We start from the raw sequence: 27,599 nt of genomic DNA on the forward strand, positions 1-27,599 counted from the left end.
GTAATGCAGGTAGAGAAGCAGTGGAGCCAGACAAATAGGTTTCCCATCAAGATTACATGGCTTAAATTTATGATTTTCTAGGCAAGACCGAGTTTGAGGGTGTGATGCAGTTGTCACAAGTGGTAATCTTGTCAGTGCCCGGATGGCTATTGTTTTGTTTGATCTGGGTTCTACTTATTTGTATGTGTCAGTTTAATTGTCTTGGGATTTGATGTGGTTTGTGATATACTTGATGCCCCTATCCATGTTTCTTCCCTAGTTGAAGAGTCAGCCATGCTCACCCATGTGTATTGTGTTCTCCTATTGTGCTTTGGATTTTTGAATTTAGGTTGATTTGGTTATGTTAGATATGGCTAACTTCATATAATCTTAGGTATTACTTGGTTGTCCCCCTAGTATACGTTTCTTAACTTTAATACTAAGTTGGTAACTCTAGAGATCCCTGATAGCTAAAGATTAGAGTAGGAAGGGGTGTACAAGCTTAGATCATATTCTTCATTTGGACTAGGAATTTGGTAGGGTAGGGTTGTTTGGCATAGTTGGACCATGTTCGGGATTTCGAGGTTGAGTCTCCGTCTATTGAGTTTGTTCCTGTGGTATCTGAGTTTAAGGAAGTGTTTCCTATGGATTTTCCTAGTAGGCCTCCAGATAGAGATATAGATTTCTGCGTTGACTTTGAAACTGGCACTCGCCCCATTTTCATCACTCTATATTGCATGGCTCCAACATAATTAATAGAGATTAACGCTCAAATCCAAGAGTTTCTCGTAAGGCTTCATCTATCCTAGTGCTTCCCCGTGGGGCGCTCCTGTCTTGTTTGTTAGGAAGAGGGAGGGTGGTTTGAGGACTGGTGATTTTATCTTAATCCACTAGGGAGTGGATTAATACAAAAATGACAAACTTATCGATAAATAAAGTCCCATTGAGTATACATGGGAAGATTTTAGTAACACAGTGCGAATAAATGGGGTTAGTCCTTTGAAATTGATAAGTATGCCTGAGTTTGAGGTGTTGTATTGATGAAAAGGTTGACTTCGTAGTTATAGTTAGGGATGACTAAGCATAATGGTAGTTAGATATTGTGATGGGATGCAACTATATAATAATATTGCGGTTGAGTGAATTTGGTGTAGTAATTATGACTTGCGAGTATCTAAGATTGTGATTTCCTGATATTTGCTGAGTAATGTGGTTGAATGGGAGGTTTTATGAGATCGTGGGCCACCACATGAACAAAATTCAAAGACCTAGATTCATATTTAAAAAAATGGTGGGAGGTAGTACAACTTTTGGAGAGAGGCGAAATCAAGAATATTTTATTTGATTACAAAGGTTGAAGAGATATCTTCAGAGGGTAGATAATTGGGTTCTGAGACGAGTGATTCATTTGTTTTGTTATGGCTATGGTAGTTTTGTCACAAGTCCTTCATATTGGTTAAAATCTATTGGAAAGGACTTGAGAAAGGAGTGAACAGACATTAGCTCGAGTGTGATGACAAATGTTTTGTCTATATTTTGAGTTTAGTAATTAGTACGATTGAATTTTTAGTGAATGGTATTGTAAGTGGAGAGGAGATCAATGATGAGTAGATATCCATGAATTCATAAAATTCTTCAAGGTATAAGCTAATGTTGATAGATTATGGGTTTGCGTTATAAAGTTGTATTTACAATTTAGATTTTTCATTATAAATCTACATTTCGCGGTGATTTATTTTTTCAAGGTATGAATGGGAAAGGTGAGAAATGATCAATTCTATCCAATTTTGATAAATTTTAAAGGACTTACACATGGGTTAAGTCATAAAGTTTATTACTATTGATTGTTAAGTACCTAAGAAAGGTTTCCATATGAAATGTGTTGGTTTATAGTAAGGTAATTGATTGGAATGGTTATGATGGTTGTTAGTATTGAGAGTGTGCTTTTCAGTGGAAGGATGTGAAGAATATGTAGAGTCAAGTGAATGGAAATGGATGGTATGAACTCTTTATAAGAAAACCTTTAGTGTCGTTCCCTAAAATGCTTAAGTTACAATCTATTTCACTTTGTACATGGTAGTGAGTATGTTTCACTAGCTATGAATATGTGTGTTTTCACTTTTGAGGGTGGATCCCTAGTATTGGATGATCGTTACCTATACAGCGATGTTTCCTTGATAAAAATAGGAAGATTGGGGTGATTTAGTTATTTCAAATGACATATTTGGTGTTGTACTGGAGCTATAAATATTTTAGTGGTTCTACCTGCACCACCTTGCTTATCATAATTTATAGAAGAGCAATCATGCGATTTTATGGTTTTCCGAAAATCTTAATATTCATCTTGTCGTCGAAGTCATGTAACGATTATGTGTGGTTGAAGGTAAGGATCATTGGGTCCAATTCTACTGTTCTTAAGAGGTAATCTACAACTTCTAAATCTTGCATTTTCATAGTTTTTGTAGGGGTCGTATGCTTGGGCATATCCCTTGATATCTATTTTTATAGACCAAAATTTTTATAACTTAAACTCATGGGAAATTTGGTTGTGATGTGGAGATGTTGATAAGAACTATGATTGTCAAGGTATTATGATTGTTTGTTTGTTGGTTTAGGTGCACCTATAATTGTGTGGCGAGTTTTTCTTTTAGGATTTTATCATGGTTATGTGAGAAAGGATTCATCATGATTTTGTGTCAAAGTTCTTGATAACATGGTGTAGACATGTGTATGATAAACTTTTGTTGTTATTATTAATAACTTTGTGGTTAGCTAAGTGTACATACTACAATATTTATTACTCGAGTATTGTGATGACTTCATCTAGTCCTTGTATGAGAGGATGTATAGGTATCAATATGTTGTCTGGGGAGGAGTATTATATCATAAAGTCAGACTTAATGTTTTTAAGCAAGACCTTTAGTGTGAGGAAGAACCATTCAAATTTATAATCACGATGTCCAACAGCTAAGAACATGTGAGACAAGTATTCCCGGTAATTCGACGTTTCAGATACTATTCTACCCTTACTTTAGCTGGTCTTTCCTAGTTGATCACACGGGGACGAGTGATGGGTAAATTTTATCTATTGTAATGACCTGATTTTCTTTGTTACGGAAAAGACAATGGGGAAAGAATTGGATCCAAAAGCTTTTTTATAGTAACTTGAGATGTCCTAGCCTAGTCCAGATTTGGATGAAATCAAAGTTAGTGAGGTCTAGGAAAATCTCGTAAACAAATGAGAGATCTATTAATAAATTTGATTACATGAGTGGATAGCTACGAATAAAGAAACCTGTACGAATTTACGAAATAAAATTTAAATAGTAGAATTCCCAAAAATGATCATAGAGCGAACAGGTATTTTCTGAGTATCATGGGATAATGGTGTGTTGTAAAATGGGGGTTTGAAATTATTAAATTTGCTCACTCATTCCGTGTAAACCAATGTTACGGGATTATTCCCACTAGGGTGGGGCCATTGTGGCGGGTTGGGCTCCCTAAGACAGATGTGACCTATGCAGGAAATAAAACCCCAACAATATTTTATTCTGCACTTTTCGACTTTGAGATCTAAGAGATGACCCCAGACGAGTCCTTAACTGTTTTTCACCATTCTTGAGGCTAAATGTAAGGTTTGACTCCTTGAATCCATGTTTAGATCTGTAGAACTCAGTTTCTTGGATAATTAACGATTGGGGAGTGTTTTAATCTGGGAATGATGGTGGGAAAATCCCTAATCAGGGTATAGGAATCATGGGTTTGGTCTTGTATTACTGAGATCGTTATAATGCGGATAATTAGACATTTAATTGTTGTTCTTTGCGTATTCATTGTTGTTTTTAGACTTAGAACAACCTAAACGGAAGATTCAAGTACCTTAGGCGATTCAAGTTTGGATTCGAGGTAGGTGATGTTTGTGATTTCATGTTTTATGTGATGTATGTTAGTAATTGCTTCATTAAAATGCATGCATGTATGTGAATGAAGCCTATTGATCATATCCAATGTAAATAAGAAAGAATGAAGAACTACATGCTATGAATCACCTCTTGTTGTATGATTGGAGAATATACATTGTGATTGTGATTGTGATTGTGATTTGTTGAATGTAGCGGGTGTCATTTTCCGACATAGTAACAGGGATCGGTTGTCACGTACCGACATAAACATTGGAACTGGTGTCACGAACCGACACACTAAATGGGATCAGTTGTCACGTAGTGGCATAACCATTTGAACGGGTGTCACAATCCAACACACTAACAATTGGGTCTAGATTGCATTAGAGGACCATTGAATTGGGTTCCATGAGAACCATTGATTTTTTTATTTCTACTTGTTATTGAGAATGTGGAATCATACATTGATTCTGAAATGATAATCGATGTGCAGATATATATATATATATATATATATATTGTGTGTGTATGTGTTTACCTTATTGTAATTCTGATATATGTTGTGCTTATTGGGATAGTCATGTGATCCTACCAGTACATTGTGGTTGTATAATGATACTGCACTTGCTTGTTCTTTGTTGAGCACAGGGCATCTTAGGCGACTATTGATAGACCTCAACTAGTTGAATATTGAGCGTGATTGGATTCAAGGTGAGCTGGTTCTTTCAGGATTCCATGGATCTTCCTTGTTTAAGTCCCTCTTTTCGAACTCATATTATTTGTTTAATGTTTTTGTTTAGTTTCGAGGTTGTGCTCATTGTTCTTAGACTTATCATTAGAAGGGTTTTGGTACAATGACTTTTAGATTATAGGGATTGTTCTTCCACATTAGTTTGGTTAGTTGTGTTTTAAAACCTTTGAGTTTATGGGGACTCCATTTTTATTTTCAATTAAACATGCTTCCGTATATTTAAAAGTGTTATTTTCAGAAAATGTGTTCGTTTGGGTTGTAGTAATGGTTCTCCCACCGGAAGGTTAGTGTGGGTGTCAATCACGACGGTCTGGGTTGTGACATTTATTTTCCGACACTCTATATTCAAAGAGTTTGATATTCAGTAAAATATTATTTAGCATTTGTTTCAATTTGATGCTTGCGTATGGTTGAGTTAGTCTTCCAATTGTAGCCGATCATACTGAGGGTTCACTTGGGTTCCAACAATAATTCTCGAGAGTCGACCACGATCAAGTGTAGGTTCGATTCGTGACAGATATATTATGCGCAATTTCTCTATTGTAGCTATTTGGTAGGTTGTTGTGTATCTTACTTTCAATATGGTAAAAAATTCATAAGTACTGAAATTTCCGGTAACTATTTGAAACCAAGGGTCAGAATAATATCTGTGATATGAAGATATGTCTAAATTGGATTTGTTTTTTCATATTTATCGCACGAATTTTAAATACGTTTGTCATTGTACTCCCCATTTTAGAAAAAGAATGACCTTATTTTTCTTGACATATAATTTAAGAAAAACATATTTTTCAATCATGTAGTTCTAAATTAAAGTTATATAAAATGTACCGAAATATCATTAAATATTATGACATTAAAAGTTCCAAGTGGAAAGCTAACATTAAAATATTGTCATAAAAGGGAAAAAATCATCTTTTTAAAACAAAGAAAAAAGTAAAACAAAGGTATTTTCATTTTTTCACAGATGGAGGAAGAATTTTGCCTATTTTCACATTAATTTTTTCATAGTTTATGTATGGAATATTCAATCGTCTTTTTAAAAATTTAATAGAAATAATAACTTCATGTGAGAGAAGTAGAGGAGAAGAGCATATTCAGTCAATAGAAATAGAAATATTATTGCAGCTAAACAAAGAGCATATTGACATATAACATGCAAGAAAAGAATATTTTGTACTCTTTCATGTTACATTCTCTCGATTTTAGCTACAATAATATTTTTACTAAACAAAACAAGATGTTTCTCTCCTTACCTTCGCTCACATGGAGTTATTATTTCTTCTAAATATATAAAAGGACAATTTAACATTCCATACATAAATTCTGGATAAAATTGATCAATTATTGGTGGAAGACCAAAAACCAAATGTTCAAACATCATGAAGGTCTACTATAGCTCCAAAAAATGTAGAATGACTTTGGGTGTTACCAAGATAATAGACTATTTTGGGCATTTTTCTATTGATTAGGTAGATTAAAAAAAGGGCATTCAAACACAGTAGAAAAATACTACATGAATAATTTTTATACAACATTTACAAACCTACCAACCAATTATTGTTAAAAAAATTAATGCATGTATAACTTTTATCTTACTACAAATTAGACGTGGTACAAAATTAGTACATAAATAACTAATTCATATATTAGCCTTGAGCTTATCCAACTAACAAATAAACCTTAAGGGATATATTATACACAGTTGCTCTATTCTAAGCATTTTGTTAGAGAGTGGTGTGTCTCACATCAAATATGAATCAAAATTCTCAAAGATAGTGGAATTTTAACTAATTATTTGAAAGTATAAGATTAATATATATGGTTTTAATATATGTATAATATAGGTGCATCATTTCACTGGAAAATCCACTCTATCACCAGAGTTGACCAATCTAATCAACCTCTGGTGTTCCAACAGTTGAACAACGATGAATCTACCAGGACAAATAGCTTGACTTGTCCCAAACGTTATCAGAATGTGGTATACAAAACGATGTTACCCTGTAACTGATGGGGAGAATATTAAGCACGTGCCATCCTTACATGTTGAAGAGATGAGTTACTTAAATTTGGTTATTCATGACCACTGCAGCTGGAATGACAACACATATATTAATGCTAATGATACCCGTATGACAAAGATGCCTACCGATTTTCTTCCAATAACTCCAAAGGATGTCGAAGATTGATCGGACGAATATCTCCAAATATTTATGGTGTCTCCAAGACACATTGCTCCAAAGAAGATTTCAGAATCTAATACCTATGAAAGGTAGTTCTTGTCCGAATTATGAAGGGATGAACTCTAGATTCATAAGATTGATCATTAAAAGTAAAATAAAAAGAATTAATAATACTTTTGTAATTCTTCAAACATAACCTTCACTTTTTGAAGTCCGTGCTGATAATATGTTATAAAACTAAAAATTACAAGACAAGAAAGTAGGAAGAACAGAGAAGACTAATTATTTGTCTTGAGAGATAATTTAACAATGAAGAGCACCCTTCTATATTTAAATGGGAAAATTGACTTGGTCTCAAATATAGTGTTCCTAAATATTCTCTAACAAATAAACATTTAATATATTTATAAAAAATTTCGTTTAAAACAGAGAGTATTTTCGATTTTTTTTAACTTCTTTGTTGTCCGAATCATTTCCCTAAATACTCTTTTAACATTTAGTCTAATGACCTTAAATATACATGTGTAAAGCTAGAGTTAAAATATTACTCCCTCCGTCCTATTTTATGTAGCACAATTTCCTTTATGGTCAGTCGCGAAAAGAATGTCACATTCCTTATATAGTAAGTATTTAAAGGTATAATTTCTCTTTTACCCTTATTGGTTTCACTTAATTTGCTAATGCATTTATGAAGAGAGAGAAAAGTGAGTTACTTTTTTGAAGGGTAATTTGGTAAATATTTCAAATTTTTCATTATTTCTTAAACTCTGCACTGGGTCAAATGTTGCCACATAAAATGGGACGGAGGAAGTACAATAAAAATGTTAAATTTTCAAAAAAAATACTATATAATGTTAATATATATAGATATACATTATTTCTTACATCGACAAAAAAAATAGTTATCACGTCAGTAAACTAACAATATCAATGATTACCACGCAGGTACACTGACAATTTGTGTGTGAGTTTCATGAGAGAATCATTTGTACTTTCAAGTTGTTGGACCTGTACTTTGGATTATGCATGGATGGAGGAAGTATTATCCAATTTCATAACATTAATTTTGTCTACAATTTGATTATGGAATATTCAATCGTCTTTTCATAAATTTAATATAAATAATAACTCCATGTGAGAGAAGGAGAGAAGAATAAAATGTTATATTCAGTAGAAATATTATTGCAGCTAAACTAAGAACACATTGTCATATAACATCGAAAGAAAAAAATATTTTGTAGTATTGCATATTAAAGAGTCTCTTGAATTTACCTGTAATAATATTTCTACAAAAAAAAAGTTGTTCTTCTCCTCACCTCTCTTCACTTAGAGTTATTATTTCTACTAAATACATAAAAAGACGACTAAACATTCTATACATAAATTATGTATAAAATTATATAAGTTTGGAGGACCGATCATGCATCAATATTATTGCAAACGTGAACGACTATTACTACACCATGTGAAAATTCAAGATTGACTTTGGATTTCAACCTAGAAATAAGAGACTATTTTTAGTCTTTTTCAATTAATTACGTAGGATAACAAAAGAAAAAGGCAATCAAAAAGGGTAGAAAAATATTACATTAATTTTTATATGACATTTGCAAACCTATCAAAATCAAATATTGTAAGAAATAGAGACATGCATAACTTTTATCTTATTTAAAAATTATACATGATACGAATTATTAATTGAATAACCAATTAATATATTATATTTTAGCTTATCAAATTACCAAACGACCCTTAAGGGATGTATTATACACAATTGCTCTGTTCTAGGCATTTTGTTAGAGAGTGGTATATCTCACATCAAATATGAAACAAAATTGTCAAAAATAGTGGAATTTTAAGTAGTTATTTGAATATGTCGCATAAATATGTGTCTAAACAGGTAGTTTCTCCATATACATCGCAAGAATTTGAATCTTGAATCATAAACAGTTTTATCATTGTACTTTTTAAATTTAAAAAAAAATTGACCAAATTTGACTTGACATAAAACTTAAGAAAATATAGAATATTTTTTATCTTATAATTTAAAATTAAAGTTATGTCAAATATATCAAAATTACTCTTTAATCTTATGATCTTAAATAAACATGTTGCACGCCGAAGTTAAAATATTGTCATAAAAGAAAAAAGTCAACTTTCTAAATCAAACCGAAACAAATTATATATCATTTTTGAAGCAAACAAGAAAGGAAAAGAATTCAATCTTCTTTTAAAACAGGGAGTATTTTGGATCTTTTGACTTCTTTCATTTAATTTTATGCCCTTTAATATACATGTGAAAAATTAAAACTAAAATATTGCCCCAAAAGAAAACTTATCTTTTCAAAAGGACTAAATATAATTTTTTTTAAAATGGACAAGAAAGAAAAATATTTTAAAATGAAGAGTATTTGGATTTTTTTACTTCTTTTTTTATCTGATTCATTTCACTGAAGACTTCTAGCATTTAATTTTAGGATCTTAAGCATACATGTGAAAATCTAAAATTAAAATACTTTTTAAAAAGATTAAAATATTTAAATGGACAAAAAAGGAAAATAGTTTAAAACGAGAAGTATTTTGAAGGGTGAGGCTTAATAGGAGAGACAGATTTGTCTTCCTCTAGCATTTGATCAAAAATAGTGCTTAGAGCTGAAAACTCTTCTCTTCTTGCTCATCAATGGCATACCCGTTACCTTTCGAAACTAGCAGCAAATGCAAGTTCAATGACGATGCCGCTGCCAACACAGCCATTCAATTCTTCGTCCGTATGTTTTCCTGCCAAAAAAACTTTCCTTGGAAAGTCCACTCTATCACTGGGATTGGACCAATCCAATCGACCTCCGCTGCACCAGCAATGGAACAACAATTAATCTACCACAGCAAACAACTTGAGTTGTCTCAAACGTTGCCGGAATATGGTATACAAAACGACGATACACTGCAATTCTTCGAGAGAATGTGAAGCACGTTGCATCCTTACACATGGAAGCTGATGAGTGACTTGAATTTGGTTATTCATGACCTCTCCAACTGGAATGACAACACAGATATTAATGTTAATGTCGCCCGTATGACTAAGATGCTTATTGATTTTCTTGCAATGACCCCAAAGGATGGCACAGATGGATCGGAGGAATATCCTCTGTTCTTGCGGCTTTGGTAAAACTATATGTATATCATTCCATAACTAAGAAACAAGCTGCTCATGGATGTATTTGTCCATTTATAGATTCATGTAAATCACTTTTCGCGAACCCTCTAACCATATATAGGCTGTTTGCTCCTATTTTTTTTTTTGAGTTATGTCAGATTCTAAGAGGGGCTGGGGGTGGTGATACTTTATATATATATTGTCGTAGTAGTTTAGCTGCAATGATGGAGTGGTATGCCCATAATGTCAAGTATTTGTTAAGATTGCAGGATGTTTTCCCTTTTGTTTATAAGTTGGAAACAAGGTTATCTCATGCTTTAGAGTTGAGTATGAAATCAACTAAATTTCTACAGTTATTAGTGAGTGATGTGTGTGAGTTTATTAAGTTCATGCATCCCGTAAAGTGTGCAATACGGCATCAAAAAGAATTTAGCAGTCCAGTCAGTTTCTCTTCCTTGATGCAAAATGAAGCAGGATATAAAGGATCTGAGATTAACGGCGTGCATAGTATTTTTTGTGACTTGTTGGGAAAATTGGAGCTATGTTTAAAGGAAGTGGAAATCCAGTTGGGTTTGGTGAACATCGAAAGAAGTGAGCCCATTGTACCTGTTGGTCACAATATCTTTTAATTGTATATGAGTTAGAAAGAATTTCAAAGTCGTATAACGGTTTGAAGGAAATTTTTCGAGAGAAGATGAGGCAAAAAAGAGTTGTGTTGTGCTTTCTGATAGATAAGCTTTCCAAGAAGTCTACAGATTATCACTGGATTCTTGAGCACAAGGAAGTAACAAATTTTAAGATAAGGCAACATTTTGCCTTAAATATGCTTTGAGAAGGGAGACAAAAGAATGAGGAACTTTACGAGATGATCATTTACAAGTCTTGTTTGTTTGAAAAGTCGTTTGAGAACATTGGACATGCGAGTCCAACCTCGCTGCGAGACTAGTTATTTATGCAATTTAAGAATGAAGAAGCTACCGGGCCTGGTGTGTTGAGGGAGTGGTTTTCCATGGTATGTGAAGTCATTTTCAAGCCTCAGAATGCTCTATTTGTGTCATTCCGAAACTATGGTAGAAGGTTTTTCCCAAATCCAGGTAAAAATTTTGTTGCCTTCATGTACACATACATGCGCCAGTTTGTTCTTATTTATCCCTTCTATCTGTGAGTTTTTTAATCTAAAGTTGTCGAGTATGAAAGATGTTTCTTGTTTGAGCTTTCCTCGAAAATAGATAAATAGTATGAGATAGAGGTTGAATCTTTATGACTTATCTGTCTTTATGTAAATTATGTAAGGTTGGTTGATGTTGTTGTTTATACCCTCATAGCATTCGTTGAGGTTCAACTCTTTCATGAAACCCATGTCTGAGGATTTTACATATTCTTTAGCATCTTTTCGTGTATCAAACCACTTCTACATTCCCGATTCTGTAATTTGTTTAACTATGTAGCTAACCCAAAAGAAGGATAGAAAATCCTTCTTTGAATGAAGAAACAACTAGGACAGCTATTAGAACAACTGAGCAGCAGCCCAAACCTGATACTGTGATTGGGAAGGAAAAATAAATGGTCTATTTACTATTAAATCTTGCTACACACTCTTGATAAAGTGTAGGTTTTGTTGGATTTTAAAAGGTGTGAATGAAAAATGAAGAGTTGAGAATTTTATGAAGAGTTGCGACTTGAAGACTTACAAATTTTATAAAAAGTTGTGACTTTAATGAAAAGTTGCGACTTTTATGAAAAGTTGCAAATTTTATGAAAAGTTGCGACTTTTATGAAAAGTTGTGACTTTTATGAAAGGTTGTGATCTTTCCTAAAGATTGTAACTTTTCTGAAGGTCTGTTACCTTTTCGGTAAGGCACAATAAGATCATTTTCTCACTACCCTTTGTCTTTTATAAATTGAGGGATTCATAGCTCTCATTTTAGTTGAACCAATTTTCTGGACTTCTTCTACTACTACTAAATATAGTATTCTAAGTGTATTTTACTGTCGTTTACTACCTCGCTAACACAAGCATTTTGGGTATAAATACACTGGTGATTGAAATCATTCTATCCTGGGAGGACATATTCCAAGTCAAACCTCAGATAATAGAGGGGAATAATTTCCTTAGCGGAACACTATGCATTCAGTGGGTTTGATCTTCTTTCTTTTTTTCTAAAATTTGTTTTGTTCTAAGTATATTACGAATGCAAGATGAACAACAATCTTAAGGAAATTATTATTCTTGTTAGTATTTCTTATATTCTATTGATTGAGAGAAACAGATCATGAAAGTAGAAGATAAAGGCACTACTTCTCCAGAATTCAGTACTTTGTTTAGCAAGGTCAAAGTGAGAATGTACTAGAAGAATTGGTGGTATTTCGATTAAAGATTACACCAGGTAACCTTCTTATTATTTATCTAAGGAGAAAAATAGTTTTTGAAGGTTAACAAGTTTGATATTTATCATGCATGTCTTTGGAAAAAATTCTACAAATCGTATGTATTTTTTTTGAATGAATTTATCTTGGTAAATAGTGTTGCCTTTAAAATTCACTAGTTTGCAGAATGGATATGCATATTTTTATTTGATAAAATAGTATGTCAACATGTTATAGTTGGAAGACTATATGGAAAGAAAAATATTTCTATGTGAAAATCTTACAATATGTTTTATTTTGTTTGGAGAAAAAAACTTTTGTAGTTTTACACTCCTTGTGAATTTGATTGTGCCTGATTGTTGTAGACTAAAAACTTTAATTGTTTTCTACTCTGGATAGATTGGACTATGCAATTGGTTTGAAGAATATGATAATTGCACATAATAAGTCAATGTTGTACTTTTGACTTTCTATAAACTTCACTGGTATATTGTTATTATTCCAAATACTAAGTGGTATAGCTATTTGTGATAAAGGGAAGAATACCAGTGTCTTAGAGTTTGTGATTTTGTGCCTCTATGGAATGAAATTTGACACTATGTAAAGATGTTCAAAAACAAGTGAAGCAATATAATTCTTTTGTAGAATAATATTTTCAAAAGAGGTTTATACTGCCATTGACATTTTGATAGTCTAGAAAATATGTGGAAAAACTATTTTTAAATAATTGAAAAATATTTTTGTGATCAAATTTAAAATGTGGGGGTTATTTGCTTATGATAAAGATAAAATTAGACTTGGTGTCTAATTTAATTTTGAAGCAAAAGATATGAAATTCAGTGATACTTTTGTATTATGTTAGACCCATAAAATTTTGGAGTATATTCGGTATTGTGGTAGTTCAGATCTCTATTACTAGTATATGGTGTGACTTGTTTGAAACTACTAAATTATGTATATACTAGTTTGAAATAATGTGTTCTTTTATGAAAAATGTCACTCAAAATATTGTGATTTTTGATGAAAAGGTATGTTTGTTATAATAAAAGTATTTGAATAGACATGCATGTTGGTGAATAGTCATTTGTTATGTTTTGTAAAGAAAACAGTTGGACTATATTGCCTTTATTGGACTTGATGAAACTTTTTTCATGATTAGTTCTATAACAATCAAATTGAAATATGGAAAGGTCCTTCTGAAAAGGACATTTGACAAGGTGGTGACTCGATACAATGAGTCAAAGTTTGTCATATGAACACTGGGACATGTCAATTACAAAACCTGGTAAGGAAAACTGATCAACTTAGAAGTTTGTCTAACTTCGAGGGCAATAAATAAAAATGTTATGTTTGTGTGGAATCTAAGTATGTCGAGCCTTCTTATAAATTTGTTGAAAGGAATTCTAATCCCTTAAAATTTATTTACACTGACATTTATGATATGAAGTCAACACCATCTCGTGGTGAAAAAAAGTACCTCATAACTTTCATTGACAATTGCATTAGAAATGACTATGTCTATTTGATGAATGGTAAGGATAAAGCAATAGAAATGTCTAGACAATATAATATCGAAGTTGGAACTATGTTAGGACAAAGATAAGAAGTGATAAGAATGGAGAGTATAAATCTCCTTGTGCAGAAATATGTTTGGAAAGTGGAATTATCCATCAAATTGCTGCCCTATTCACCTCAATCTAATGAAAAATCAAACCTTAAAAGAAATTATGGATTCATTATTTATAAGCTAGGGTTTACCACACAAATTATGTGGAGGAACAATCCTAACTGCAAAAGGGAAAAACAAAAAGTATTGTCTTTTTAGAAAGAAAGCAATTTTGTTTGTTCAAGACACAATCTATTCCATAAGAGAAATAGAAAGAAAGGAAATTCAACTAGAATTATTTCAAAGTGTGGGGGTTGCTATCCAAAGTCCAAGTTCCTATTCCTCAAATGATTAAAATATTACCTAAGAATGTGTAATGTAAACTTAGACTTGAATAGTCTAGTGAAATGTCTAAACGACCTTGGGAAGCACAAGAGGAGAATGTACTTAATAAAGGGATTCAAAGACGTAGTAAATGTGAAAGGATATCTACTTCCTTCGAATATGATTTTGTTACATTTCTTGTGTCTTCTGTAAACTCTTCCTTTTGGACAGATTGTGTCAATAATGAGATTGGTTCAATTAGCAATCCTATTTAAAGTTGGTTGATCTCTCTCTAGGAAATAAACCGTTGGGTTCAAAGTGAATACTCAGAAGGAAAATGAATGTCAATGGAACTGCTTGCATATATAAAGCAAGACTTTTTGTGAAAGATTTTAGACAAAAATAAAGTGTTGATATTTTCGTTACATACTCATTATTAACTAGAATTACATTCATTTGGATGTTGATTGTGTTAGTTATGGTATATGACCCCAAAAGTCATCAAATGGATGTGAAAACAACTCTCTTAAACGGAGAATTGAAGGAAGAAATTTACATGGAACAACCTGAGGGTTTTATGATTTCAGATAAATAAAAGAAAGTGCACGAACTTGATAAGTCACATTATGGACTAAAACAAACACCCAAACAATGACATAAGAAATTTCACCAAACCAAGTTGGCAAATGGATTTAAGAGTGATGAAAGTGATAAATGTGTTCACATTAAAATCACAAGGTCATTGTTTGTTTGTATATTGGTGATATGTTGATCATCAATAGAGACAGTAATGACATAAATGCTACTAAACGTATGCTATAGAAAGGAAGTTTGGAAGGAAAAATTTTGGAGTTGCTGATGCAATCTTAGGTATAAGAATCCTTATAACTCTATATTTTTTAGCATTTTCACGGTATCATTATATTGATAAAGTACTTCACTAGTTAAAATATTTGGATTTCAATATAGTCAAGTCCCCAATAAATGTGAGTTTGCATTTTAAAAGAGTGAAGGATAAAGTGACTCGGAATTTGATTGTGCTAGAGTATTAAGAAATATGATGTATATCAATAAGTGTGCGATCTAATACAACATTCGCTATTAATGAACTGAGTCGGTTTACGAGTAATCTCAATCGAACTCATTAGATAACAATAAAAAGAGTTTCGGAGTATTTAGGAAATACTTAAAACTATGTCTTACATTATAACAATATCCAACAGTATTGAAGGATGTATTGATGCAAATTGAATCACCGAACAAATGAAGTAAATCTATGAGTGAATATGTATTTACTCTTGGTAGAGGAGCAGTCTCTTGGAAATATTTCAAAAGAGACATGTATCTCTAGCTCTACAATGATCGCTGAGCTAGGATCTCTAGATAATGTCGGTAAATAAGTTGAAAGACTCAAAAATTTCTTGATAGATATTCTTTTTGGCCCAAAACATTGACATTAGTATTCACACACTTTGATAATAAAGATGCAATAGGTAGGCCATCGAGGATGATGTATAATGGAAAGTCTCGTCATATAGGACATAGACATGATACCGTTAGAAAACTACTCTCTAGTGAAACTATAAAAAATTGACTATATAAAGTCAAAGGATAATGTGTCGAATCCACTTACAAAAAGCCTAACTAGAGAGAAAGTTTCAACATCATCTAAGAGAATGAGTATACGACTTAGGACAAGTCATCATGGTCGTAACTCTATCTAGCAGATTGGAGATCCCAAGAACTAGATTCAAGGAGAACAACAAATTTAAGACTAAAGGTTCAGAATTGTCAACAAACTCAATCCATTCTCGTGATGAAGACAATGCTCAGAAACAAATATACAACATTAAGACTTGTTAATAAGCTAATAAAGCTTAATGGTTTTAATGATTTGCTAAGTATGGCAGAGTTGATAAAATAGTGTATCTACGCGATAACACGGTTAGAAATAACCTATGTGAGTATGAAGTGTAAGCCGCTTTGAAGAAGATTATTGTCAAAAAATCATGTCTGTATACACTCATGAAATCAAAAGGTGTTCATAGATGAAACAAACACAACCGCAAGTATCATAAACGGTAAAGGGTTAATTGTATGACATATGTTTGTCTAGGTATAAACAAAAGCTCGACGATTCAAAGATATTGCATCTACAAGTTGACTGAGCATATTCCACATATGTTCACTAAGCAAAGTCTAAGGGAAACCTACTTATGCAGATGCAATTAATTCTTGCTTGTAAACATACTTGTCCATTTCTTCGTCTAGGAGTCATTTCCCTTTCATGCGGGGGATTGTTGGATTTAAAAAGAGTGAATGGAAAATGAAGAGTTGCAAATTTTATGAAGAGTTGTGACTTTTATGAAAAGTTACAATTTTTATGAAAATTTTGACTTTTATGAAATGTTGTGAGTTTATGAAAGGTTATGATTTTTCCTAAAGATTTTAATTTTTTCTAAAGGTTTGTGACCTTTCCAGTAAGACACAATAAGAACCTTTCTCACTACCCTTTGTTTTTTATAAATTGAGGGATTTCCTCTCATTTTAGTTGAACCAATTTTCTGGACTTCTTCTTCTACTACTACTACTACTAAATCTAGTATTCTAAGTGTACTTTACTATTGTTGAGTGGCTTGATGACACGAGCGATTTGAGTATCAATACACTGATGATTGAGATTATTCTATCCTTGGAGGACATATTTCAAGTCAAACCTCGGATACTAGAGGGGAATAATATTCTTAAGGGGACATCGTGCATTCAGTAGGCTTGATCTTCTTTAATTTTATGAAAAGTTGTGACTTTTATGAAAGACTGTGATCTTTCCTAAAGATTGTGACTTTTTTAAAGATTTGTGACCTTGTTGTTAAGGCACAATAATAAAATTTTCTCACTACTCTTTGTTTTCTATAAATTGAGCGATCTTCTCTCATTTTAGTTGAACCAATTTTCTGGACTTCTAGTACTTTGTAAATCTAGTATTATAAGTGTACTTTACTGTCATTGAGTGACTCGTTGACACCACGGTTTTGGGTATCTATTCACCGGTGATTGAGATTATTTTATCCTAAAAGGACATATTCCAAATCAAACCTCGGATACTAGAGGGGAATAATTTCCTTAAGGGGGACATTGTGCATTCACTAGGCTTGATCTTCTTACTATTTTTTTATCAGATTATGTTTTGTTCTAAATATGTTAGGAATACAAGATGAACAACAAGTTTTTGCCTTCTGAAGTTGGCCATGGAAAATAATTTGGGTGCCTAGATAGAATAATTTCTCGATGAAAGGGATAATATTTGCAGTAGGTGAATAATCTTTTCCTCCGTTGCAAAAAAGTAGCTCAGGATCTTTAACAAAAAAGTAGCCAACTCTGCAGTAGAATTTCATAAAGACTTGAGATACCATTCAATGATACTTCAAAGATAAAGGAAAAAATATATTCAAATGCTAGAGTTCATAAGTTCATTTACTGTCAGCAGAAAAGCAGAGTTTTTCTGTCCTTTTGTTAGTTCTTCCAATCTTCATTAACTGTCTAGATTAGGATGAATCTAGCACAACTGCATTTATAAGTTTGCTTCAAGCTATACCATAAAATATTTTGATGTTTCAGGAAAAATTATATTATTTTGTCTGTTATAATGCAAAATAACCATTATATTTGTATTTAGTGGTTGCAGCATCTAAAGTGGACCCTTGCACCTTGAGTATTTTAGCTTCTCCGGCACGATGATTTCGTTGTCCTTGTTGCATAGAGTACAAAAAAGCATTGAGGTTGATCGTGTGTTCTTTTTGCAATTAGCTGGAGAGTATATTTCGTTTGATGACATTACGGATGAAGATTCCCTACTTGTACAGTGGCTGGCTGCAAGAAGATACTGGAGATGAATACAAAAATGGTGGATGAGAAATCCTAGGCTTAACATTTGTTTGTGAAGATGAAGAATTGGGATCCATGAAAGTGGTGGAGCTTTTCCCTAATGGGAAAATAACGATCGTGAACAGTGAGAATAGGGAAATCTATGTTAATATTCTTGTTGAACACCATTCTCTCACATCAATTGCTCATCAGATAACCCATTTGTTAGGATAAAAAATAAGCAGGTGTAAACGCGGAAGCTATCATTCGAAAGATCACGAGTAAGAAGACAAACGAAAAATATATCAAAAGACACAATTTAACGTGGTTCGGTCAATAGACCTACATCCACAAAGGAGATGAGCAATCCACTATAAATATGAGAGTACAAAATACAGAGAGAAACAACCTCAACCAATTCACTCAGAATACATGGGAGGTGCACACAAGTGATAACGTATCAAGATTGTGACCCATAAATTCTCCCCTAACAAAAACTCTCAAAGCCCTTAACTTTTCTGCGACATTGCTTTACATTATTTGATATGGTCAATTAAACTATATAAGTGATACTCCAACTATCTTCATTTAAATGTTAACGGCTAATTGGTTAAATATTTTATTTGGTTAAATATTTTACCGTAGTTAGTTTATAGGAGTAAATAAGACTACATTGTGAATGTTGATTATGTTCGAAGGAAGATGCCTCTATTCATAGAGTCTTAAACCTTTTCCTACCAGAAAAAGGATTAGTCAATCCAAAACCTTTTCCTAAAAGGAAAACTATTTATTGTAAGAAATTTAGAGCAAATAAAACCCAACAAATCTCCCCCTTGGCCTGAATTTCTGACAAAATAAATTTGTCCACCTTCTTTACTTAATCTTCAACAACTTGTTTCTCGTCTCCATTATCTCCTTTGCAAAATTTATGTCTCAACACAGAAAACCTCTCTGAAATAATTTCTCCAACAAAATCTTTATTACTGTCAAAAAAGTTGTGGCTACAACTACACCCGTCAACATGAACACCTCCTTCTAACCTTGTTCAATCATCGATATCGAACCACTAAACCTGTCTCCATCATTGAATTTGGCTCTGATACCACTTGTTAGGACCGAAAATAAGTAGGTGTAACTGCAGAAGTTAGCAAAGCAAACTTCGAAAGATCACGAGTAAGAAGACAACGAAAAATATACGAAAAGACACAAAGATTTAACGTGGTTCGGTCAATCGACCTACGTCCACAAAGGAGATGAGCAATCACTATAAATATGAGAGTACAAAATACAGAGAGAAACAACTTCAACCAATTCACTCGGAATACATGGGAGGTTCACACAAGTGATAACGTATCAAGGTTCTCATCCACAAATTCTCCCTCTAACCAAATCTCTCAAAGCCTAAGACTACATTGTGAATGCTAATTAAGTTAGAAGTAACATGTCTCTATTCATAGAGTCCTAAACCTTTTCCTACCAGAAAAAGGATTAGTCAATCCAAAACCTTTTCCTAAAAGGAAAACTATTTATTGTAAGAAATTTAGAGCAAATAAAACCCAACAAATCTCCCCCTTGGCCTGAATTTCTGACAAAATAAATTTGTCCACCTTCTTTACTTAATCTTCAACAACTTGTTTCTCCTCTCCATTATCTCCTTTGCAAAATCTAATGTCTTAACACACTCGCTAAAATAATTTTTCCAACAAAATCTTCATTACTGTCAAAAGGTTGTGGCTACAACTACACTCGTCAAGATGAACACCTCCTTCTAACCTTGTTCAATCATCGATTATCGAACCACTAAACATGACTCCATCATTGAATCAAGCTCTGATACCACTTGTTAGGACCGAAAATAAGCAGGTGTAAACACGGAAGCAAGCAAAACAAACTTCGAAAGATCACGAGTACGAAGACAAACGAAAAATATATCAAAAGACACAATTTAACGTGGTTCGGTCAATAGACCTACATCCACAAAGGAGATGAGCAATCCACTATAAATATGAGAGTACAAAATACAGAGAGAAACAACCTCAACCAATTCACTCAGAATACATGGGAGGTGCACACAAGTGATAACGTATCAAGATTGTGACCCATAAATTCTCCCCTAACAAAAACTCTCAAAGCCCTTAACTTTTCTGCGACATTGCTTTACTTTATTTGATATGGTCAATTAAACTATATAAGTGATACTCCAACTATCTTCATTTTAATTTTAACGGCTAATTGGTTAAATATTTTATTTGGTTAAATATTTTACCGTAGTTAGTTTATAAGAGTAAATAAGACTACATTGTGAATGTTGATTAAGTTCGAAGGAAGATTCCTCTATTCATAGAGTCCTAAACCTTTTCCTACCAGAAAAAGGATTAGTCAATCCCAAACCTTTTCCTAAAAGAAAAACTATTTATTGTAAGAAATTTAGAGCAAATAAAACCCAACAAATCTCCCCCTTGGCCTGAATTTCTCAAAAAATAAATTTGTCCACCTTCTTTACTTAATCTTCAACAACTTGTTTCTCGTCTCCATTATCTCCTTTGCAAAATTTATGTCTCAACACAGAGAACCTCTCTGATATAATTTCTCCAACAAAATCTTTATTACTGTCAAAAAGGTTGTGGATAGAACTACACCCGTCAAGATGAACACCTCCTTCTAACCTTGTTCAATCATCGATTATCGAACCACTAAACCTGACTCCATCATTGAATTTGGCTCTGATACCACTTGTTAGGACCGAAAATAAGTAGGTGTAACTGCAGAAGTTAGCAAAGCAAACTTCGAAAGATCACGAGTAAGAAGACAACGAGAAATATACGAAAAGACACAAAGATTTAACGTGGTTCGGTCAATCGCCCTACGTCCACAAAGGAGATGAGCAATCCACTATAAATATGAGAGTACAAAATACAGAGAGAAACAACTTCATCCAATTCACTCGGAATACATGGGAGGTTCAAACAAGTGATAACGTATCAAGGTTCTCATCCACAAATTCTCCCTCTAACCAAAACTCTCAAAGCCTAAGACTACATTGTGAATGCTAATTAAGTTAGAAGGAACACGTCTCTATTTATAGAAACCTAAACCTTTTCCTACAAAAAAAAGGATTAGTCAATATAAAACATTTTTCTAAAAGAAAAACCTAATATGGTAAAAAATCAAGGCAAATAAAACCCAACAAATCTCCCCCTTTGCCTGAATTTCTGACAAAATAAATTTATCCAACTTCTTTACTTAATCTTCAACAACTTGCTTCTTCTCTCCATAATCTCCTTTGCAAAATCTAATGTCTTAACACAGAGAACTTCTCTAAAATAATTTTTCCAACAAAATCTTCATTACTGTCAAAAGGTTGTGGCTACAACTACACTCGTCAAGATGAACACCTCCTTCTAACCTTGTTCAATCATCGATTATCAAACCACTAAACATGACTCCATCATTGAATATGGCTCTGATACCGCTTGTTAGGACCAAAAATAAGCAGGTGTAAACACGGAAGCAAGCAAAGCAAACTTCGAAAGATCATGAGTACGAAGACAAACGAAAAATATATCAAAAGACACAATTTAACGTGGTTCGGTCAATAGACCTACATCCACAAAGGAGATGAGCAATCCACTATAAATATGAGAGTACAAAATACAGAGAGAAACAACCTCAACCAATTCACTCAGAATACATGGGAGGTGCACACAAGTGATAACGTATCAAGATTGTGACCCATAAATTCTCCCCTAACAAAAACACTCAAAGCCCTTAACTTTTCTGTGACATTGCTTTACTTTATTTGATATGGTCAATTAAACTATATAAGTGATACTCCAACTATCTTCATTTTAATTTTAACGGCTAATTGGTTAAATATTTTATTTGGTTAAATATTTTACCGTAGTTAGTTTATAAGAGTAAATAAGACTACATTGTGAATGTTGATTAAGTTCGAAGGAAGATTCCTTTATTCATAGAGTCCTAAACCTTTTCCTACTAGAAAAAGGATTAGTCAATCCCAAACCTTTTCCTAAAAGAAAAACTATTTATTGTAAGAAATTTAGATCAAATAAAACCCAACAAATCTCCCCCTAGGCCTGAATTTCTGACAAAATAAATTTGTCCACCTTCTTTACTTAATCTTCAACAACTTGTTTCTCCTCTCCATTATCTCCTTTGCAAAATTTATGTCTCAACACAGAGAACCTCTCTGAAATAATTCCTCCAACAAAATCTTTATTACTGTCAAAAAGGTTGTGGATAGAACTACACCCGTCAAGATGAACACCTCCTTCTAACCTTGTTCAATCATCGATATCGAACAACTAAACCTGACTCCATCATTGAATTTGGATCTGATACCACTTGTTAGGACCGAAAATAAGTAGGTGTAACTGCAGAAGTTAGCAAAGCAAACTTCGAAAGATCACGAGTAAGAAGACAACGAGAAATATACGAAAAGACACAAAGATTTAACGTGGTTCGGTCAATCGACCTACGTCCACAAAGGAGATGAGCAATCCACTATAAATATGAGAGTACAAAATACAGAGAGAAACAACTTCAACCAATTCACTCGGAATACATGGGAGGTTCACACAAGTGATAACGTATCAAGATTGTGACCCATAAATTCTCCCCTAACAAAAACACTCAAAGCCCTTAACTTTTCTGTGACATTGCTTTACTTTATTTGATATGGTCAATTAAACTATATAAGTGATACTCCAACTATCTTCATTTTAATTTTAACGGCTAATTGGTTAAATATTTTATTTGGTTAAATATTTTACCGTAGTTAGTTTATAAGAGTAAATAAGACTACATTGTGAATGTTGATTAAGTTCGAAGGAAGATTCCTTTATTCATAGAGTCCTAAACCTTTTCCTACTAGAAAAAGGATTAGTCAATCCCAAACCTTTTCCTAAAAGAAAAACTATTTATTGTAAGAAATTTAGATCAAATAAAACCCAACAAATCTCCCCCTAGGCCTGAATTTCTGACAAAATAAATTTGTCCACCTTCTTTACTTAATCTTCAACAACTTGTTTCTCCTCTCCATTATCTCCTTTGCAAAATTTATGTCTCAACACAGAGAACCTCTCTGAAATAATTCCTCCAACAAAATCTTTATTACTGTCAAAAAGGTTGTGGATAGAACTACACCCGTCAAGATGAACACCTCCTTCTAACCTTGTTCAATCATCGATATCGAACAACTAAACCTGACTCCATCATTGAATTTGGCTCTGATACCACTTGTTAGGACCGAAAATAAGTAGGTGTAACTGCAGAAGTTAGCAAAGCAAACTTCNAGAAGACAACGAGAAATATACCAAAAGACACAAAGATTTAACGTGGTTCGGTCAATCGACCTACGTCCACAAAGGAGATGAGCAATCCACTATAAATATGAGAGTACAAAATACAGAGAGAAACAACTTCAACCAATTCACTCGGAATACATGGGAGGTTCACACAAGTGATAACGTATCAAGATTCTCATCCACAAATTCTCCCTCTAACCAAAACTCTCAAAGCCTAAGACTACATTGTGAATGCTAATTAAGTTAGAGGGAACATGTCTCTATTCATAGAGTCCTAAACCTTTTCCTACCAGAAAAAGAATTAGTCAATCCAAAACCTTTTCCTAAAAGGAAAACTATTTATTTTAAGAAATTTAGAGCAAATAAAACCCAACAAATCTCCCCCTTGGCCTGAATTTCTGACAAAATAAATTTGTCCACCTTCTTTTCTTAATCTTCAACAACTTGTTTCTCCTCTCCATTATCTCCTTTGCAAAATTTATGTCTCAACACAGAGAACCTCTCTGAAATAATTTCTCCAACAAAATCTTTATTACTGTCAAAAAGGTTGTGGCTAGAACTACACCCGTCAAGATGAACACCTCCTTCTAACCTTGTTCAATCATCGATTATCGAACCACTAAACCTGACTCCATCATTGAATTTGGCTCTGATACCACTTGTTAGGACCGAAAATAAGTAGGTGTAACTGCGGAAGTTAGCAAAGCAAACTTCGAAAGATCACGAGTAAGAAGACAACGAGAAATATACGAAATGGCACAAAGATTTAACGTGGTTCGGTCAATCGACCTACGTCCACAAAGGAGATGAGAAATCCACTATATATATGAGAGTACAAAATACTGAGAGAAACAACTTCAACCAATTCACTCGGAATACATGGGAGGTTCAAACAAGTGATAACATATCAAGTTTCTCATCCACAAATTCTCCCTCTAACCAAAACTCTCAAAGCCTAAGACTACATTGTGAATGCTAATTAAGTTAGAAGGAACACGTCTCTATTTATAGAGTCCTAAACCTTTTCCTACTAGAAAAAGGATTAGTCAATATAAAACATTTTTCTAAAAGAAAAACCTATATATGGTAAGAAATCAGGGCAAATAAACCCCAACAAATCTCCCTCTTGGCCTGAATTTCTGACAAAATAAATTTATCCAACTTCTTTACTTAATCTTCAACAACTTGCCTCTCCTCTCCATAATCTCCTTTGCAAAATTTAATGTCTTAACACAGAGAACCTCTCTGAAATAATTTTTCCAACAAAATCTTCATTACTGTCAAAAGGTTGTGGCTACAACTACACTCGTCAAGATGAACACCTCCTTCTAACCTTGGTCAATCAACGATTATCGAACCACTAAACATGACTCCATCATTGAATCTGGCTCTGATACCCCTTGTTAGGATAAAAAATAAGCAGGTGTAAACACGGAAGCAAGCAAAGAAAACCTCGAAAGATCACGAGTAAGAAGACAAACGAGAAATAATCAAAAGAGACAATTTAACGTGGTTCGTTCAATAGACCTACATCCACAAAGGAGATGTGCAATCCACTATAAATAAGAGAGTACAAAATACAGAGAAAAACAACCTCAACCAATTTNATTCACTCAGAATACATGGAGGTTCACACAAGTGATAACGTATCAAGCTTGTGACCCATAAATTCTCCCCTTAACCAAAACTCTCAAATCCCTTAAGACTACATTGTGAATGCTGATTAAGTAGAAGGAACATTCCTCTATTTAAAGAGTCCTTAACCTTTTNTGATTAAGTTAGAAGGAACATGCCTCTATTTATAGAGTCCTAAACCTTTTCCTACCAGAAAAAGGATTAGTCAATCCAAAACCTTTTCTTAAAAGGAAACTATTTATGGTAAGAAATTTAGGGCAAATAAAACCCAACACCATTTTGCTCACGGTTTTGCTGACATAAAAAGTGACAGACAGCTCAGGGAATCCTTTTACCGGATCCTAGATCATGTAGACCTTAACTGGATGCTTCATGGGAGTAAAACAGTTGTTTCGGTCGAAGACTGGAAAGAACATACTAATTACAATGGCTAGAAAAAAGATGATCCTCAAATATCCTGGTTCTGGGAGGTATTTATTTCTTGGTTGCTACTAAGTATGTTTTCATAGTGTTGACTATAAAGAAGTCTACAGCTTTTCTTCTTCGATCTTCTCTTTTTTCGTTGTTTTTGGATGTGGTAGATTTCTGAACTCTTTCAATGTCATTATCCCGACAGCATTTTCAAAGTTTTCTTTTCTATTCCTGCAGATAGTTTGAAGTATGTCGGGTGAGTAGAGAAATGTGCTTCTCTTCATCTGAACTTCAATCAAGTCTTTGCCTGTTGAGGGTGTTGGTGGTCAAGATTCTAAACTTCACATCTACCGAACCTCAGACTCTCATGATTGCTTGTTTTCCTCGCACACATGTTTTCACCACTTGTGTTTTCCTCCTTATCCGTCTATGGATGCCATGCAAAATCGTCTTAACATAATCACTAAAAATTATGTTGGTTACAACTTTGGTGCCAATTAATGTGCAATTCATTGGGTTGCATTTGTACATGTGATTTGTAATATTGTTCTAAATAGATGTAAGAAACTTACTTCTCTAAATGCGACTTAAGTACACTAGCAGCCTACAGCCAAATTAAATTCAAATCGAGGTTTTAAACTTTTCTCCAAAAATATTATATTCTTTAATAATGTATATTCTTCTAGTGTTTTGAGATATTAAGTTAATAGTTTTCTCATAATCGATTTTTTTCTCTAATAACTCCTTTTTAATTGATAATATAGTTAATCTATTTAATTTTACTTGAGACATAGTACTCTAGATATGTCAATCTTTTAATAATTTTTCTTTTTTTAAAAAAATTACTTGGATTGGAACATTTTAATAAATAAATATTAATTTAAACAATAATTTTAATTTATTACAGTTTATGGCAATACCATGTTAAATTTGTAATATGTTTTAAAAGTGAATTTCTTATGAAATATATAAATGTATTATAACTGCCTTTAAAAATATATTATGCTCGTTCGGTAAATAAATTGATACATGTATAATAAGTGCATTAAAATCTGTTTATAAATGTATTATACATCAATAAAATTTGTATCATATGTAAATAATAAATTCTCTTTGTGATATGTATTAAACCTATATTACAAATGTATTATAAGTGATCAAGTGAAAAAAAAGTTATTTCTATAAATGGTAACATTATTTAATATAGTATATTATGTAACTTTCCCTTTGGCTTTTTTATATGGAAACTTTACTGTTTCTACATATAGCATTAAATAGACAAACAAAAATAATCAGTACTAAATATTATTTTTTTTAAAAAAAACATATTGCCTATTGTTATTTAAAATTAATAGGGCCCTTTGAATTTGCAGGGACAAGACACCTGCCAATTTTAAAGGATTCTTGCATAAATATATTGTTGGCAAAACTGTTTTCAGTTAAACGGTTACATGTACTTGTAATGTATTGATATTTATATAAATATTGTATAACTGGGTATATGTGATACCCATTATCCTCGCGGCTCCCATTTTGTGCCAATTACAGTTTTTTCGAACAAGCCTTTGGAGTACACACTTTGCTCTATCAAATGAGTGATCCATAATTGATCCAGCTGGCAAGAACTTTGTAGTCTCTTTTTTTCGACTATCAAACATCGGAAGAAATATTGTAACAAAACAACCTTAAATAAAGCATGCCTGGTCACCTAACAACCCTTTATTTAAATCTTATCTAAACTTCATAAAGTGGTTCTTTCGGATTTTCTTGAATGTTTCAGATTTCATTGTTGAACTTAACTTCAAAAGAAATGGAAAAATATCTCTTAAGAAAAGCAACCTTCAGTTCCACCCAAGTGGTGATTCACCCTCGGGATCTCCAAGCCATGTGGTAGGTCTCTAGTTAATGAAAAAGGAATCAACCTCAATCGAACCAATTCTTGACTGATACTCTCCATTTTAATACCACTTTTCCGCCTAATAGCCCTTTCATATTAAGAAAATGAAGCATTGGACTTGTCACTTGAAATACGACATCTCCTACCTCCAGTTGTAGGCAAATTGATTTGACTAGACCTATCTCAATGGATACTT

At 33.0% G+C, this 27,599-nt stretch overlaps 1 pseudogene; it reads left to right on the top strand.

Annotated features, from left to right (window-relative positions):
• The first annotated feature begins 9,498 nt into the window (after nucleotides 1–9,498).
• LOC107030244 lies at nucleotides 9,499–26,007 on the top strand (annotated as a pseudogene).
• Nucleotides 26,008–27,599: the final 1,592 nt, after the last annotated feature.

Source organism: Solanum pennellii, chromosome 9 (assembly GCF_001406875.1).
Source record: "Solanum pennellii chromosome 9, SPENNV200".
NCBI classification, from domain to species: domain Eukaryota; kingdom Viridiplantae; phylum Streptophyta; class Magnoliopsida; order Solanales; family Solanaceae; genus Solanum; species Solanum pennellii.